The following is a 16,257-nucleotide window of genomic DNA, read 5'->3' as shown; positions in this document are numbered from 1 at the left end:
GGAAATTCCTGCCATGTAATGACATTGGGAAAAGAAGGTATTCCACAACTCTGGATGGCTGGTAGTTGGAAAGGTGGGATTTGTTATGTATAGATAAAGAATTATGCAAATGGAGGTAAACAGGTGACAAGAAATGGGTAAAACAGCACCCCAGGAAATGTCTTATAACATCTTCTTAAACAGCAAAAAAATAAATAAATAAAAGCTTTGCTCTATCTTAGAAGGGAGCCCCTTTTCCTAAGCTCTGCGAGAAGCCCCGAGGTAGACAGGGAACCCCGCCCAGCCAGCTGGACCAGCCGAATCCATGCTGGCCATCAGCACTGTGACAGATGTCTCTGCCAGCTTGCCTGCACGTTCAAATCATTCATTCAAACGTTTCTTGAGTAAGTGCCAAAGACACGTGAGGCGCTTCATTGTGGCTTAGGAAAGGGAAACTCCATGGTCCATTTTTATTTTTACTATGGGTTTGAAGACTTTAAAGACAAGAAAATAGATCTCTGTCTGGAAGGCCTGCCATTTATTCCGTGAGTCTCGGAGCAGGGTTCAGGTACTTAGCCACCCACAATCCAGGAGACCATGTTGACAGTAACACGGAGTGTCTCACTTGAGGATGTGCGGTTACCATCTGCCTGTTCAGTGGTGCGCAAACCCAGGGGTACTCTTGGCTCTGCTCCTGGCCTCTGAGGTGTGAGCCCTCCCAGAGTGCTCTCTGCCATCTGTAATTAGCACAAAACCTTAAACTTTGTCATGAACGGAGACTGAACTGTGTCCATTTATTCAACAAGCATCATCAAGGACTCCTGTGGGTTGTGTGTGGTGGAAGCTAAGACGAACAAGGCACCATTTTTGTTCTCAAGTACCTCAGATTTCACAAGAAATCTTCCACTCTGGATGGCCATGGGTTGAGGTGCCTGATTTATTGCTCACAGATGGCTGAATGGAGTGTGTCCAGGGCACAGCCTCCCTACCAGCCCAGCATGTATAGACTGTGTGGGCTGTCTACAAGCCAACCATCAGTCACACACACACATGTTTGTAGCTGTTTTTGTCACAACAATTCATATGTCACCCTTAGAGAACCCCTAAAAGGAGGAAAGGGAAGAAAAGAGACAAGAGAGGGAGAGAGAAAGAGGGGAGGAGAACGGACATGATGGCCACCTTAGACTGAAGTTGTTGTGGTCTTAAGATCTGGTGTACATTTGGAGAGTTTAAAAGGAAGGAAAAATACTCATGTCTACCAGTGTGTCCCTCACAACCATCCCAGGAGAGCTCTCTGGGAGTCATAGAACATGAATTAGTGTGGATTTAGCATGACTTTGGTCCTTTCCACATCCTCATGCAGGTGAGTGGCCCCCTCCCCCGCCCTGTGATAGGGTGAATGGTAAGGTCCCGGTGATGGTAGCATCAGCACATTCTCTAAGCAGGATGTGGGCGTTTTCCAAGGCTCGAATTCCCACGCTTCCCTGTCCATTCTTTCTTTCCTTGCCTTTCAAGATTCCCCTTAGAGAACTCATGCCCCACCTCCTGAAAGGACATACCCTGAACTGGCACCGAAGGGAATTTCAGCCTGGGGAGGGGGGCCTCCCCACCAGCCATCTAGGGCAAGTCATCTACCTCCATTCCCAGCAAGCTCCTATCAGGTGCCCGTTTCTTTGCTGGCTCCACCTGGATGACAAGATAAAAGCCCTAAGCACTGCCTTCCCCAGGTCAGGGTCCTGTGTGTAGGACAGGAGGGAGTGGGAGTAGAGAGGCGCCCTGCGGCATGATCCGGGCTGTGACAGACAGCACGGGACACTTTGGGCGCACTCAGGAAGTCCCTCTAACTGTGACGGGACGCTGAGAAGAGGCTTCCTCCAGAAAGTGCCGCAGAACGAGGACCTGAGGAGAAGCAGTAATGGGCCAAGGGAAGGAGGAATGCATTTCAAGCCACCAGAATATAGTTAGAGGACAAGCCAGACATCGGTAAGACGGAGGCCTGATGTCAGCCCCACTGAGGCCATGCAGCAGTGCCTCATATGCCCTCAGCTGTCGTGGCAGAGGGCAGGCTTGGGGGTGACCCCACCTCCTCATTGTCTGTGCTCAAAAAGTGGTAAGTAAATTTAAACATGCAACAGCCCCAGATGCCGGGTCCCCTAGGCTGGCTAAGGAGAAAGTAGAGCGGGGTGGATGGCTCTTGAGGGGGCATTAAAGACACTTCCTGAAATAACATGGATCCTAATTGGTGATCACAGCAAGAGCAGGAACAGCCTCTCTGAGCAAACAATGAGGCCATATGTTAACCCTTTCCTGAAAGGAGCAAAAGCTCCAACTCACAGAGCTTGTCAGCTCGCTGCTCACAGGGAAATACCCTTCTCTCCTGCGCTGGTTCACTTATGAAAAGAGAGAGAGAGAGAGAGAGAGAGAGAGAGAGAGAGAGTGAGCCACTGACCCTGAAAAATAGCTCTCACCTTCTTCCTGGTCAAACTCACACTGTCACCTGTCTCTACAGCAGGGCGTAATGAATGTTCCACCCGAGAGACGCTTCGTTATTCCATCAGAATTGGCTGTTAATTTGTTGGATTCTTCTGTTTAAGGGATGAACTTGTCATTGAATGTGTGTTCTTCAGAATGGGAAATAGCCTTTCATTTTCAACAGGTAAGTTAAGGCTCAAACCAACCCAGAGATTCTCACTTCCCCAATTTTCTCTCTCGACCCAGGCCCCTCTGCTCTTGCCTTTGTAGATATTGTTTTTGTTTGTTTGTTTTAAAGGTCCTTTCCCAAGGCCCCTGCTCTCCTGCTGAGTGAGCCCTCTTTGCTTCATCAATAGCTTCTCTTGTTGCTCCTCACTCCACAGAGGAAGGTAAAGAGTTCGCAGTGGTTTCTGAAATTGGAAAACTAGAAACTCCCACGCAAGATGGGAGGGAGGCCTCGTTCCAACACCTGCCTCCACTGATCTGCTCTGTGTTTGCCCCTGCGTCTGGTTTCGTGGGTTCCCCTGAACTGCCCACACCTCAGAGTGCTCTCTGCAACTGTGTTGTTGACAGGTCTGTGCGCCTGACTCCTGCTACCTCGCAAGGCCCTCTCACCACAGGGCCTTCCTCTCTCAGCCAGCTCACTCTGAAAATGTCTGATGAGAAGCCATGGAGGGCAGACATGGTGGAGAAGGAGTGGCAGGTGTCACCTCGGCAACATGGTCTCCAGAACGTCCAGGGGTGCATTTATACAGGGGGGCGAATGGCCCGTAGCCCTGGCAACCAAGCAGCTGGAGGCCATGTTCACTGAAGAGCCTCAGGCTACCTGGTAAGCTGACTGGGGTCGCTGTGTGCCCCCCAAACCAGAGCCCACCAGTGCCTACAGCAGCATGAGATGCCCTTGCGCCCAAGTGATTACTCCTGTTAGTCACATTCAAGATTATCCAACTCAGCCCTGTCTCCAGCCTGTCTGCAGAGCTCACTGTAACAGACAGAAAGTTTCCAGGTGAGAGAGGCCAGGGTCTCGCGGAGCCGAGTCGGGCCTCCCACCAGGGGCTCCTGTGCCCCCCAGTGCCCGGCTCCACTTGTCTGTGTTTCAGATGAAACCGTCAGGTAACCCCGGGCACGAGGACATTCAGGCTTTGACCTGCTCTCCTCCCCAGAGGCACATCTGCTGCCCGAACACTGTGTGTCCTCTCCGCCATAAAAGTCCAAGGTTTCGCTTCTCTTTAATGTGGCCCTAAATCCAGACCAGCCTCTGGGCAAACTCTGGCCTTGACCCCTAGCATGCCTCTTATGGTTGGGATGTCTGGAAGTCATGTTCAGGAAAGTTAGCTTTCACAAGAAAAGCCGAGTGCCCTGCTGGAGGATCAGAGACTGTTTTCCAGGTGCTCAGGGCATGGCTGACGGAGGCTGTTTGCTGTTTCCTGCTCTGTGGGTCACGAATCCAGCCTAAAAAGCGTCTTGAATACAATGAATCACCAGGAACTCCCGTGAGGCAGGGGACATGTGATGTTCAGAGGGCTTTTTGTTTTGTACTCTAAGTTCCCTTGTAGCAATACAGTAGCTAGCTTTAAGAGCTCAGACCCGGCACACCTCTGCCTCTGCACTGCTAGAAGTTTGCCTGCTGGTTCCTGATGCACGGTGTCAGGGGCCTGGGGGCTGTGACTGGCTTCCTTGTGGAGCGACCATCTAGTTACCAGTGCCTGAGTGTGTCTGTCCTGTGTATGTGTGTGGTGTGTGCTTGTGATTTGTGTATGTGTATAGGTATGTATGTGTGTAGGTGTTTTTCTGTGTGTGTGCTCTGTGTGCATGAATGCATGCATGTAAGTATATGTGTGATGTGTACATATACATGTGTGTGGGGGGCATGGTGATCAAACACGGGAGCCGGCACCTGTGGTGCAGCAAGCTTCTGGCTGTAGGCAGCTTCACCGTTTCTAAGTGTCTGCCATGCATTCTCCCAGCGAAGATGCCCACCCCTGCAGTTGCTGTCCTCCTAGTCTGCAGGAACGTAGGACCTAGTTCCTGGACAGCGCCAGCCGCCGGGAGCTCTGGTTACTCCTCTCCTCTGCTGCCTCCCTCTTCACCGTCTGCCGCAAGCCGAGGAGGCAGCTGCAGTAACATTAGATCTGAGCAGTCAGCCTCAGAAGCCCTTCTGGAAATCCGGAAGGCACGATCGGGCACTGCAAGAATGAGGCCCTCCCTCTGTGGGCACAAGTTCCTCTATTGGCAGTTCCGGCAGAAGTTTCTCGTCCCCTGCCTGCCCCCCAAATGCTGATGCTCTTCACAAATATCTGATGGGAGAAAAGGGCTGCCTGCCAGCTATTGGCACCCTAAAAATGTTTACTTATGAGATCACTGGACCATTATCTTTCTTCCACTGAGGCCCAGCTTTAACAATCAGCCAATTGCCCTTCGATTCTGACTTTCTTTCTTCCTGTTGGTCTGGCTGACAGCAGAATGCAGCTGGGGAGCTAGGGAGCCCACTGCGCCCCGTAGCTGGCGTGGGGTCACAGGCGGGAGAGGGCCACATTTGGAAGTATAAGCAGGGACTTACTTTGTGTAGCAGATGAAAACTTCTGAGGGTGAGAATTTGAAATTCCCCTTCTGGGAAAACATGTGTTTTCCTCCGTTTGGTTTCAGCTCCACTTCAAAGCCAAGTGTAAAGTTGTTTTTTCAAGGAAGGGAGTTTTGAGGTCCACAAACCGCAGCTACTTCCATTCAACATGGTCCTCCTGCTGGCCAGCTCCCTGAGCAGAGATCTCTCTCCTCCAGCATCAAACAGTTTGGGACTCTTAAGTTAAGACCACAGGTCACCAACAAGTGAGAGTATTACAGAAGCTTTGACACCACCTGGGAATATACTCATATCTGTGCACAAGCTCACGGTTTAAATGATGTAATGTGTCCGCTCAGGTCATCAAGTTCAAAGCCTGCATGGCAGGAAATGTGGCCGTGGAGGACATCGTGGGGACCTCGTATGCTGTATTAAATGATGAACAGACATTAAAGCGTTTGGGGTAGGGTGTGACACATTGAGATTTATGTTTTTAAAAGATTACTCTGCCAGTACAGTGAAGGATTGTTTGAAAGGGGACATGAAAGGCAACTGGAAAACCAGTTAGGGGACCCATGTACTATTTTAGAGAGTCATAGTGAAGTCTTAAAGTGGGCTATGGCAATAGAAATGGAGCAAAGGAAATACACTAAGGAAATATCTAGAAAACCGAATCCATCAGCAGACTGTTTATTTCACTTGGGTGATTTGGTGAGTGTGATGTAGCTAACAGAGGAGAGAAGAGGAGAGGATGGGTGTGCTTGGTGGGGGGAGGGGGCGACCCTAGGTTTGAATATGTTGAGCTCAAGTGTTTATGGAGCACCTGCGAGGAGATAGGCAGCAGGAACGAGCCTGGGCTGGACACACTCGTTTGGGAGGGCGAATAACAGTGGGCATTACAACCTCAAAGAGTGGACGCCTTCGCCCAAGGAGAATTATGAATATATGTGGGGAAGAGGACTGAGGAGGGAACCCTGAAAGCCTCTGGCAGAGGAGATCCTGAAGGAAGCAAAGATGTCATAGGCATGGGGGACTGTAGGTCAGAAGTTGGGAGCTTGGGAGCCAAGAGAGATGGTGAGTTCAAAGAGGGGATGATTAGTAGTGTTAAATGCAGTTGAATGACTTCCTAAAATAAAAAAGTGAAGGGCTACAAGAATAAAAGTACAACCAGAGATAAAAAGCAAATGTTATTCACTCTGAGTTTGCATAGCAAAGGAGTCAGCCATGCATTTAGGCATACACCCAAAGGCAGGAAGCGGACTGGGAAAGATTAGAGTGGAAAAGGGAAGGCTTCAGGTGTGCCTCATCCGGGACTATTGTCACAGGGAAGCTGTGAGTGGACTAAGGAGATCTGAGACGTCAGATCTACCAATGTGATTAGTTAAGGGGCATACTTGGCTTTCTCTGATTGGTCCTGGACCTGCTGGTAGCAGAAACAAAAGCTGGGAGTCTTTCAGTTATTAATCAAGTCCTGGCCATTGGGGCCCATTGTCACAGAAGTCAGGTGTAGCTTCCTAGATTGTCACCAAGGACAGCAATCTGGCTTCCTGCAAGTTTGACCTAGAGCAGATGGGCTTCCTGGGTTGTTCATGATGTATAAGTAGGTTGGTTTCCTGAGCTGGTTGCTGCAGGTTGTGGGTCAACCTTCTCTCTTCCGACACGGTCTGGCATTGTCCATCTGTGCAGCCAGTCTCTCCCAGTGCACCAGGCTTGGCTTCAGGAAGACATTATCAGCAGCTTCAGAGATGCCAGGGGACAGAGAGTGGCTAAGCACCTGCTGACAGAGCACAGGTCAAGACGAGGAGTAAATAAAAGTCCAAGACATGTTCTGTTCTTAAGAGAACGAGTCTCAGCCTGTTGAGCGAGCTGAGGAAGCCACTGTAAAAAGGGCTGAAACTGGATGGCAGCACATTGCGTCTCTCCCCCTGCACATCTTAGACGGACCTTGAATTCATCAGGCCCAAAACTGCTCCCAACAAGTTCCATTTTCTGTATACTCGGGGTTGGCTGGTGCCTGCCTCTCCAGCCTGGCACACCCCCAACGAGTGGCTGAGTTCTAGCCGTGTCACCTCTGAGCACCAGCACACGCCTCCTCTGCTCCTGAGTGCCACTGGAACGGCCTTGGTTTGGGTTCTCTTCATTCCTCAAGTGCAGTATTAGGACAGGTTTCAAACTAGTCCCCTCAGTGCCTACCTATCTTGTCTCAAAACTGTTGACTGAGCTTTTAGGAGTCCAATCATCTTTTCTGCTTACACTTTTTTTCAATGAAGCCCACAGGATAAATTGCAAGCTTCTTTATATGACATTCATTCGCTTTATAAACAGTTATTCAGCACCTATGATGCACCAGGCATCATGCTGGGTACCGAGAATACAATAAAGAAACAAACCAACCCCTGGCTCCTCTGAAATCTGGCAGTGTGGAGGGAGAAAGGTGTGAGACACCTGAGAGTCAGGTGGGCTAGGTGGCTCTTCCAGGCGGAACAGCGGTTTTTCTTTATGCCCGGAAGTAATTGGTGGGTTTGAAGCTGGAGGTGGGCTGGTGATATAATATGATCAGATTTTTATTTCAAAAAGATCATTCTGGCTGCAGTATGGAGAGGTAAAAGGGTGGGGCTAAGAAAATAGGGGTGGAAAGCAGTATGGATAAGAACTGAGAGCCTTATAATTCAGGTAGTAATCGCGGAGATGCGGAAGATGGATATTTGGGAGCTGTTCTTAACAGGACTTGAATGTGTGGGGTTTGAGCAGGAGTTGTCAGGGATGACGCTGGGTTCCCCAGCTTACAGAAGTTGATGTTAGGGAACCCCGGGAAAAGAATGAGTTGAAGGAGTGGAGGTAGATGCTGAACTCCATTTTAGACATGTTCTTTCTGAGGTGACGTTGACACATAAAAGAGACCTTTAGCCTGCAGTGGAGTAATTAGTCTGAAGCCCAGAGCAGAACTAAATCTGCAAGTGTAGGAACAGCTGATAGATGGGAATGTCTGAGATGAGTGTCAGCACTCACTGCCTGGGTAGGGAAGGCGAGCGTGAGAGAGAAGGCGGAGCAGTTAGAGAGGCAGGAAGGACCCAGGGCAGGGTTGTATTTTGAAAGCCAAGGGCACAGAGTATACACTGAAGACTTAAAAGAAAAATGTCAGTTAGCTTTAGCAATATGGAAGTTAATAGTTACCTGAGCAGCGCTTCTCAGTTCCTTGTCAGGGTAGAGCAGAAAATGCAATCTGTGTGATGCCAATGGGGTAACCAGGCAAGGTTGCTCAGAGGCACATGTCACCAGCACAGAAGCACTAGCTTCCCAGGAGTCATCTGAGTGCTCTGAGGGTTGAGGGATCATCCACCTGGTGCACCTCTGGCCTATTCTCAGCATGTCAGTGTGCAGTTGGGAAGCTCTGACTTATAGGGAAGACTCAGTTTCCAAAAAAGTGACAGATCCTGGAAGCCAGCTTGCAAGGGGAGTAAGAAGTGAGAAGCAGGGAAGCTACCATTGCACTACACTAGGGGGCAACAACCTCATTGCATTCTAAGTGAATGGTGCCCCCTGGAGGTGCGCAACATTGTTTTCAGCCCCAAGGGGGGTGGAAAAACAGACACCAAAATGTTAATGCACTCAGCTAAAGCCATTTGATCCGTAAAACCGTTATTTTTAAAAGTTAAGGCTTTTTCTGCTCCTGTGCTCTCTCTTCTACCTCATCTGTGCCTGTGCTCCTGTCTTCCCCCAACACCCCCTCCTCTACCCAGTCAAATTCTACTCCTCCTGCAAGACCTCACTAGGTCCTCTCTGTCCTAGTGAAGCCTCTTTAACCACACCCACCTCCATCACCAGTGCAAAACTGGCTCTTTAGTGCTTTAGCACCATTGTACTGTTTAGAAATATTTCCCATTAGCACTCATTTAGTTATAGGGCAATTGTGTCTTTAATGCCTGACTCCCCACACTGACACTTCTTGAAGGAACTGACCTTATTTCTCCCACGTTTTACTTGGAAGCACTAGGCACTACACCTATAAAAGAAGACAAACTTAACAGATGTTTGGAGCAAAAGGATAGAGAAATGGAGGGAGGAAGAATGATTAAGCAATTGGATTGTTAATGAAGAAGAGAAAGCATTCCAATGCTACAACTTTCTGTTGTCTTCATGTTAAATACTCACGGAAATAACAATTATTGTGTCTACACATTTGCCAAAATTCACCGATGATCTACGTTCATAAATAATGAACAAATAGATGGTGGGTATATTAGCTCCACCATCCTCATAATCCTAAAAGGTTGTTTATTTAGTTAGTATAAATCTGGCTTTCAGTAGTTATGAAGAAAGGATGTTCAACAAGTAAATGCTAACCCTGAGTACAAAATAGTAAACATAGGCAGTTTCTTGACTCTCCAACTAATACATATCATTTTGAGTGCAAACAGCTGTAAATAAGAACTGCAGTGATCAGCTAACATGAAGGACAGGTATTAACTAAATTTTATCATTCGTGGAAGTGAAACAGCAGATCAGGAAAACCTTTTGGGTAACAATGATTTCGGTAGACCCAAGCCCTAAACTAGGAAGTTGTTCAGAGTTGATATTTTTCTCTTGACCATTAAAATGTTTGTATCATTAACAGTAGAAATCCCAGATGCCAGAAACATAAAAATACTGTAAGACCATACACACCATCTCATTGAACAAAGAAGGAAAAAAGATCACCTATAATTCCACCACCAGGAGTTAACTGCTATGAAGGCTTCAGCGTGTGTCCTTCCACACAAAAATAAGATTATCCCATACTTACATACATTCAAGACATTCAACTAATATTTATTGAGCCCTCTAAGTGCAGAAGATGCATGCATTAATAAAACAAGAGTCAAAAGTCCCTTCCTCGTGAAGCTTATCTTTTACTTGAAGGAAATATTTTATAAACATAAAAAGAAAATTATTTATTGTAGTTCATTAAGTTTTAGACACCACCAGTATCAGTTATCTATTATTGCATAATAAAACACATCAAAGCAAAGACCATTTTGTCTGGGCTCCACAGGGTGGTTCTTCTGGTCTCTACTAAGATTACTCATGTAGCCACTGTCAGCTGCCCGTCAGCGAGGCAGCTCTGCTTCTCTAGTTTCTGGCTGTCGATTGGGGCGATGGAGGCAACTGGGCCAATTTTCTCTCCTCATCCAGAGGCTAGCTTGGGGTGTTCCTGTGGCAGAGGCAGAGTTACAGGAGAGAAAGATCAGACATACACAAGGCCTCTGAAGGACCAGGCTCGGAAATGACCCCTTCATCCTGCCACAATATATTGATTGTATAAGTTATACTACCTGGCAACTTTTAAGGAGTAAGAAAATAGAGGAGCAACAAAATCACACTGACAGAATGGCATAATCACAATCATTTTTGGACACAATGCATCGTGCCATCAACTGTAAGCTACACCATAATTCTAGGCACTCCTATAAAAGAAAAGAAAGCTACCAATTAATTGGAAGACAGAGTAATTGTTAGTTGCATCTCAACACCAGAGATGAATAACAGTAAAAAATATGCATCATAAATCAACAAAATAGGCTAGTTAAAAAATCCTAAGTGTTATGGGGAAAATATAGAACCTGGCTATAGAAAGACAAGGTGCAAAGGAGACAACAGGTAAGCTTCAGTGAGAGCTCTGAGCAAAGCCTGGGAGAGTTGGGGTGCAGTTGTGCAGCCCCTGTGATCAGCCACGAGGACAGCCCTACAGCAAGAGTTGCCTGGTGTGTGCAAGAACTGAGAAGTGTTTTTGGAATGGAGAGAGCGGGTGGGGTTGGGAGGGGCGGATACGGAATCCAGGAAGGCATGGAGGCAAAGTCTGGAAGGCTTGTAGGCGATGTTTGTGTATACAGGAAGCTGTGAGCCCAGGAGCTCCAGGGCGACTTGAAATGCCTGGAGAAGGTCACTCTGCAGCTGTGTTGAGAACAGATAGTGAGACATAAAGGCAAGACATAAAGGCGGGCTACTGTGCTCATCCTGCTCTGAGACGGTGGGGGCGCTGGTGACTCTGGCAAGGCTGAGGTTGTCATTACACTTTGAAGGAAGGGGTCAAAACATTTCCTGGTAGGTTGGATGTGGGCTATGACCATCATGGGTGATTCCAAAATTTTGTCCTGAGGGCGTTTCTATTTGCCAGGTGGTAGTTATGTTGTGTGGTAGTGGTTACATGTCGAGCATGTTCAGGGAGTGGATGTAGATCAGGGACTTTATTTTTTTAAATGAACAAGATTAATTTTTGTCTATAAAGTATCCAAGTATATTTTAACCTTCTTTTCTCACTTAAAATGTCACAAATACCATGCTCGTCATTCAGTATTCTTCTACAGCACTTTTTTTTTTTAAGTAAGATGAAGGGAGACAGAGGGACAGACTCTTGCATATGCCTTGACCTGGATCCTCCAGGCAAGCCTACTAGGGGGTGATGTTCTGCCCATCTGGGGCTATTGCTTGGCAACCCAATCGAGCTAAGCTATTTTTAGTGCCTGAAGCAGAGGCTCCATGGAGCCATCCTAAATTCAGGGGCTAATGTGCTTAAACCAATTGACCCATGGCTGACAGAGGGGAGGAGAGAGAGAGGGAGAAAAGGAGGAGAGGGAGCGGTAGAGAAGCAAATGGTCACTTCTGTGTGCCCTGACTGGGGATCAAACTCAGGACATCCACATGCTGGGCCAACACTCTATCGCTGAGCCAACCAAGGGGTCCTAGCATGTAGAACTTCCCCCTTTGCTGTGAACTCACATGGCCTTTCCTCGGCACCAACACACAGGTGAGTGGGGGACATGCTGCCTGATGTTGCTTCTTATAAGGACACCAATCCTGTCAGAACAAGGCCTCACCCTTAGGAGCTTGTTTAACCTTACCCACCTCCTTAGAGGCCTCTGCAAACACAGCCCCCCTGTGCATTACGGTCGCAACACAGGGATTTGGGGAGAACAACTCAGAGCAATGGCACAAGGCATGCCAAGCTTGTGTGGCTCAGAAAAGACTCTCTTTGAAAAGCAAACAAGACCCACGTTTCAGGACACAAAATGAGCGTGTTCCGGCGTCACAGCTGGGTCAGGCCTGGGGTGGGCGGCAGTTTAAGGTTCGCTGGGGTAGATGCATGGAATTGGCATCGTCTCAAGGCCCTGCCACCAAGTTCCAAGCCCAACTCCATGCCCTTAAACGTCAAGCCTGGGCCTGGAAACATCACGGTGAGACTGCTCTCCCTGCCCAGCCCTGGGCCTGGAAACATCATGGTGAGACTGGTTTCCCTGCCCGGCCCTGCCAAATGCAACTGCTAATCTGAGTGAGGGTACTTCTTCCTCCAGGCCACTGACCTCTGGGCCCCGCCAGTCAGCCCCAGGAGGGGCTCGAGACCCCGGATGCTGACATGCCACTGCACTCAGCTGGGGCTATTAGGAGAGGGCTGGTGGCAGGCTTCATGCTGGCCCCAAGACAGTCCTGACCTGACCTTGCTTTGTCCACCTAGCCTGCACCCCTGTGCTGGGGACTGCTTAGGCCATTACAGGAAGCCTGAGTGGCTTTACTGGTTTTGGCAAATTAAAATCTGGTGAGAAATAACAGGAAAAGATGATGTCTGTGAAAAAAAAGAAAACAACAGCAAAACAACAGAAACAAACGATTGCTCCAACCTCTTGGCTTGGTGCAGGTCACCTCCCACAACCAGAACCATCAGGAAGAGCCTTCCCCACATTCCTCGGTGCTGCTGTCTGTTGAACACTCTCTTGGAGGGAAGGATCACCGCTTACCATCAGCAAATGCTGCTTCTGCAGAGTAATCTGAGCTTCCTCTTCAGCAGACTGGACACCTTGCACAAATACTCTTCACGGGCCCCTGCCCCAGCACTGTGTCCACTCTGAACGCACACTCCGAAATGGGCTCCCAGGTCTAATGATGCTTCTCAAACCGTGGGAAGCTGAGTGCATTCCCGAGTTCCATCTCTCTGGGCCCCTTAACTTTAAAGGGAAAACCAATCCTTCTCCTGGCCTTTTACAACAACGCTGACATCTCTACACAAGGGTAAAAGATGGTTCTTATACAGAATAAACTATTCTGACCACATACGAAAAACGTGGTGCTGTCAAGCCACTGATTTAAAGACTAGAAATGTTAACCAGGAATACAGAACCACTTTCACCCAGAGCAACTAATAGAACCCTCGGACCCTGAAAACAGGAGGTAGGGTTGAATAGAAGATATAAAAGAATTGCCTGACCAGGAGGTGGCACAGTGGATAGAGTGTCGGACTGGGATACGGAGGACTCAGGTTTGAGACCCCGAAGTCGCCAGCTTGAGCGCAGGCTCATCTGGTTTGAGCAAAAGCTCACCAGCTTGGACCCAAGATCATTGGCTCGAGCAAGGGGTTACTTGGTCTGCTGTAGCCCCATGGTCAAGGCACATATGAGAAAGCAATCAATGAACAACTAAGGTGTCGCAACAAAAAACTAATGATTGATGCTTCTCATCTCTCTTCGTTCCTGTCTGTCTGTCCCTATGTATCCCTCTCTCTGACTCTCTCTCTGTCTCTGTAAAAAAAAAAAAAAAAAAAGATATAAAAGAATGGACTTTGCAGTCACATAGACCCGGGTTCGAGTCTGGGCTCTGTTACTTGGCAGCTGTGAAAATTTGGGCAAATCAATTCCTGACTTTAGATACCTCCCTAGTGGAAGTGAGGTAATAATTCCTCCTTGCAAGGCTGTCGAGACTTCAGGGAGGTCATGAAATGATTTCCTCAGCCTGCTTTTTACAGAACAATCAGCTGGGAGCTTTCAAAACTCTAAGTGCCCAGGTTCCTGTGGTGGGTTGAATGACGTCCCCCAGAAATTTGTGTTCACGTGGAAGCTCATAGTGTGACCGCAGCTGGAAAAGGGTCTTTGAAGATCTAGTTAAGGCAGGCATCATGACGAGATCTTCCCAGACTAGGGGAGACTCCTCCCACAACCAAATTCAATGAGAGTATCCTTATAAGGGACAGAAAAAAAAAAAAAAGATGTAGAGAAACACAGAATAAAAGGCCATAGGAAGATGGAGACAGAGATTGGCCAAGGAATGCCCAGGGATGCCTGCAGCCACCGGAAGGCAGGAAAAAGACTGGGAGAGGATCATTCCTGTGAGTCTCTAAATAGAACCGTCCTGCCGATACCTTCAACTTGGGTTTCTAAGCTACAGAAAAGAAAGACTATTTTTCTGTTGTTTTAAGCCACCAAGTTTCTGGTAATTTGTTACAGAAGCCCTGGGACACCCAGAGATCTGATTTAATTGCTGCCATTAAATACATCTAGAGAACTGGCCAACAATTGTTCTGGGTCCGTGCTGGCTGCAAGCACCACAGCCATGAACCACAAGTGGCTACTGAGGACTTGAAATGCACTAGTGTGACTAGAGATGCATGCTAAGTGTAAATCACACACTGGATCTCTGAGACTGCAAAAACTAAAATTAAAATATCTCAATAGTTTTATCTTAATCACATATTGAAATATCTTATTTATTTATTTTTAAGTGAGGCTGGGGACAGTCTCCTGCATGTGCCCCATCCGGGATCCACCTGACAACCCCATCTGGAGCTGATGCTTGGACCAACTGAGCTATCCTCAGCACCTGGGGCTGACGCTGGGACCAACCAAGCCATCCTCAGCACCTGGAGCTGATGCTCGAACAAATTAAGCCATGGCTGTGGGAGAAGAAGAGAGAGAGAAGGGGGAGAGGGTGGGGGAGAGAAGAAGATGGTCGCTTCTCCTGTGTGCCCTGACCAAGGATCAAGTCCAGGAAGTTTGCATGCCCAGGCCAATGCTCTATCCACTGAGCCAACTGAGAGGTTCTAACATAAGGAACTCTCCCAGTTAACAAGTGCGGTATGAGGTTCAAGAAGGGTACTCTGATGCTAGAGAAAGAGGCAGTGACAATCCCTGCACGCCATGAAGTTCAAGACAGTTGTCTTCTAACTGAGCACAAGTCTCTCAGCCTCTACACCGAATCCTGGCCTCTGACCCCCACGTGTAGAGAATTCCAAGGAAATCAATGTCCAACTCCTCAACTTCCATGAATTTTCTCTCCTAAAAATTGATGGGCCTGAAAACAAGCCTTTGTGGTTTTTGCCTCTCCTCTGCCTCAACTGTTCTTCTTCTATTTTATAAACAATAGAAACAAACAACAACCAAACCTTACTGTGCTTGTCGCAGGTGTAAAAACCTCCAGGGCAATGAGACAAAGGAAAAATTCAAGACACCATAAACCACTCCCTTCCATCTCATTAAGACATATGTTCAGTAAAAATTTTTAATTTGATGCTTATAATGATTTTTCAAAATTTGTACAGTCCTTATATTGTTATGGTCAGTTGTTTATTAATAATATAACACCTTGGCCCTGGCCGGTTGGCTCAGTGGTAGAGCGTCGGCCTGGCGTGCAGGAGTCCTGGGTTCGATTTCCAGCCAGGGCACACAGGAGAAGCTGCTTCTCCACCCCTCCTCCTCTCCTTCCTCTCTGTCTCTCTCTTCCCCTCCCACAGCCAAGGCTCCATTGGAGCAAAGTTGGCCCGGGCGCTGGGGATGGCTCTGTGGCCTCTGCCTCAGGCGCTAGAGTGGCTCTGATCGCGACAGAGCGACGCCCCAGATGAGCAGAGCATCACCCCCTGGTGGGCATGCCGGGTGGATCCCGATCAGGCGCATGCGGGAGTCTGTCTGACTGCCTCCCCGTTTCCAACTTCAGAAAAATACACACACACAAAAATAATGATAATAATAATATAACACCTCAATCCAGAAGAAAAATATTAAACCTAAAATTTTAAATATAAATAAATATATACACATATATATCTATTCCAGAAACATGTGAAAAAGTGATTATAAAAGATGTGCAAAAATATAATATATCTGGTAGACCCTAAAGAGAACAAGAGTAAAAATACAGTGTGAAAGAGAAACATTTGTACTTTTTTTCTTTAGCAAGAGAAAAAAAAGAGGGATGGGGAAAGAGAGGGAGACAGCCAGGGACAGACAGATAGGAAAGGAGAAATATGAGAAGCATCAACTCATAGTTGTGGCATTTTAGTTCATTGATTGCTTTCTCATATGTGCCTTGACCGGGGGCTCCAGCCGAGCCTTGTGACCCCTTGCTCAAGCCAATGACCTTGGGCTTCAAGCCAGCAACCATGGAGCCATGTCTATAATCCCACGCTCAAGCTGGGGAGCCTGCACTCAACCCGGCAACCTCTAGGTTTT

This window comes from Saccopteryx bilineata, chromosome 6 (assembly GCF_036850765.1).
Source record: "Saccopteryx bilineata isolate mSacBil1 chromosome 6, mSacBil1_pri_phased_curated, whole genome shotgun sequence".
NCBI lineage: Eukaryota > Metazoa > Chordata > Mammalia > Chiroptera > Emballonuridae > Saccopteryx > Saccopteryx bilineata.
This window is presented reverse-complemented; position numbering follows the sequence as displayed.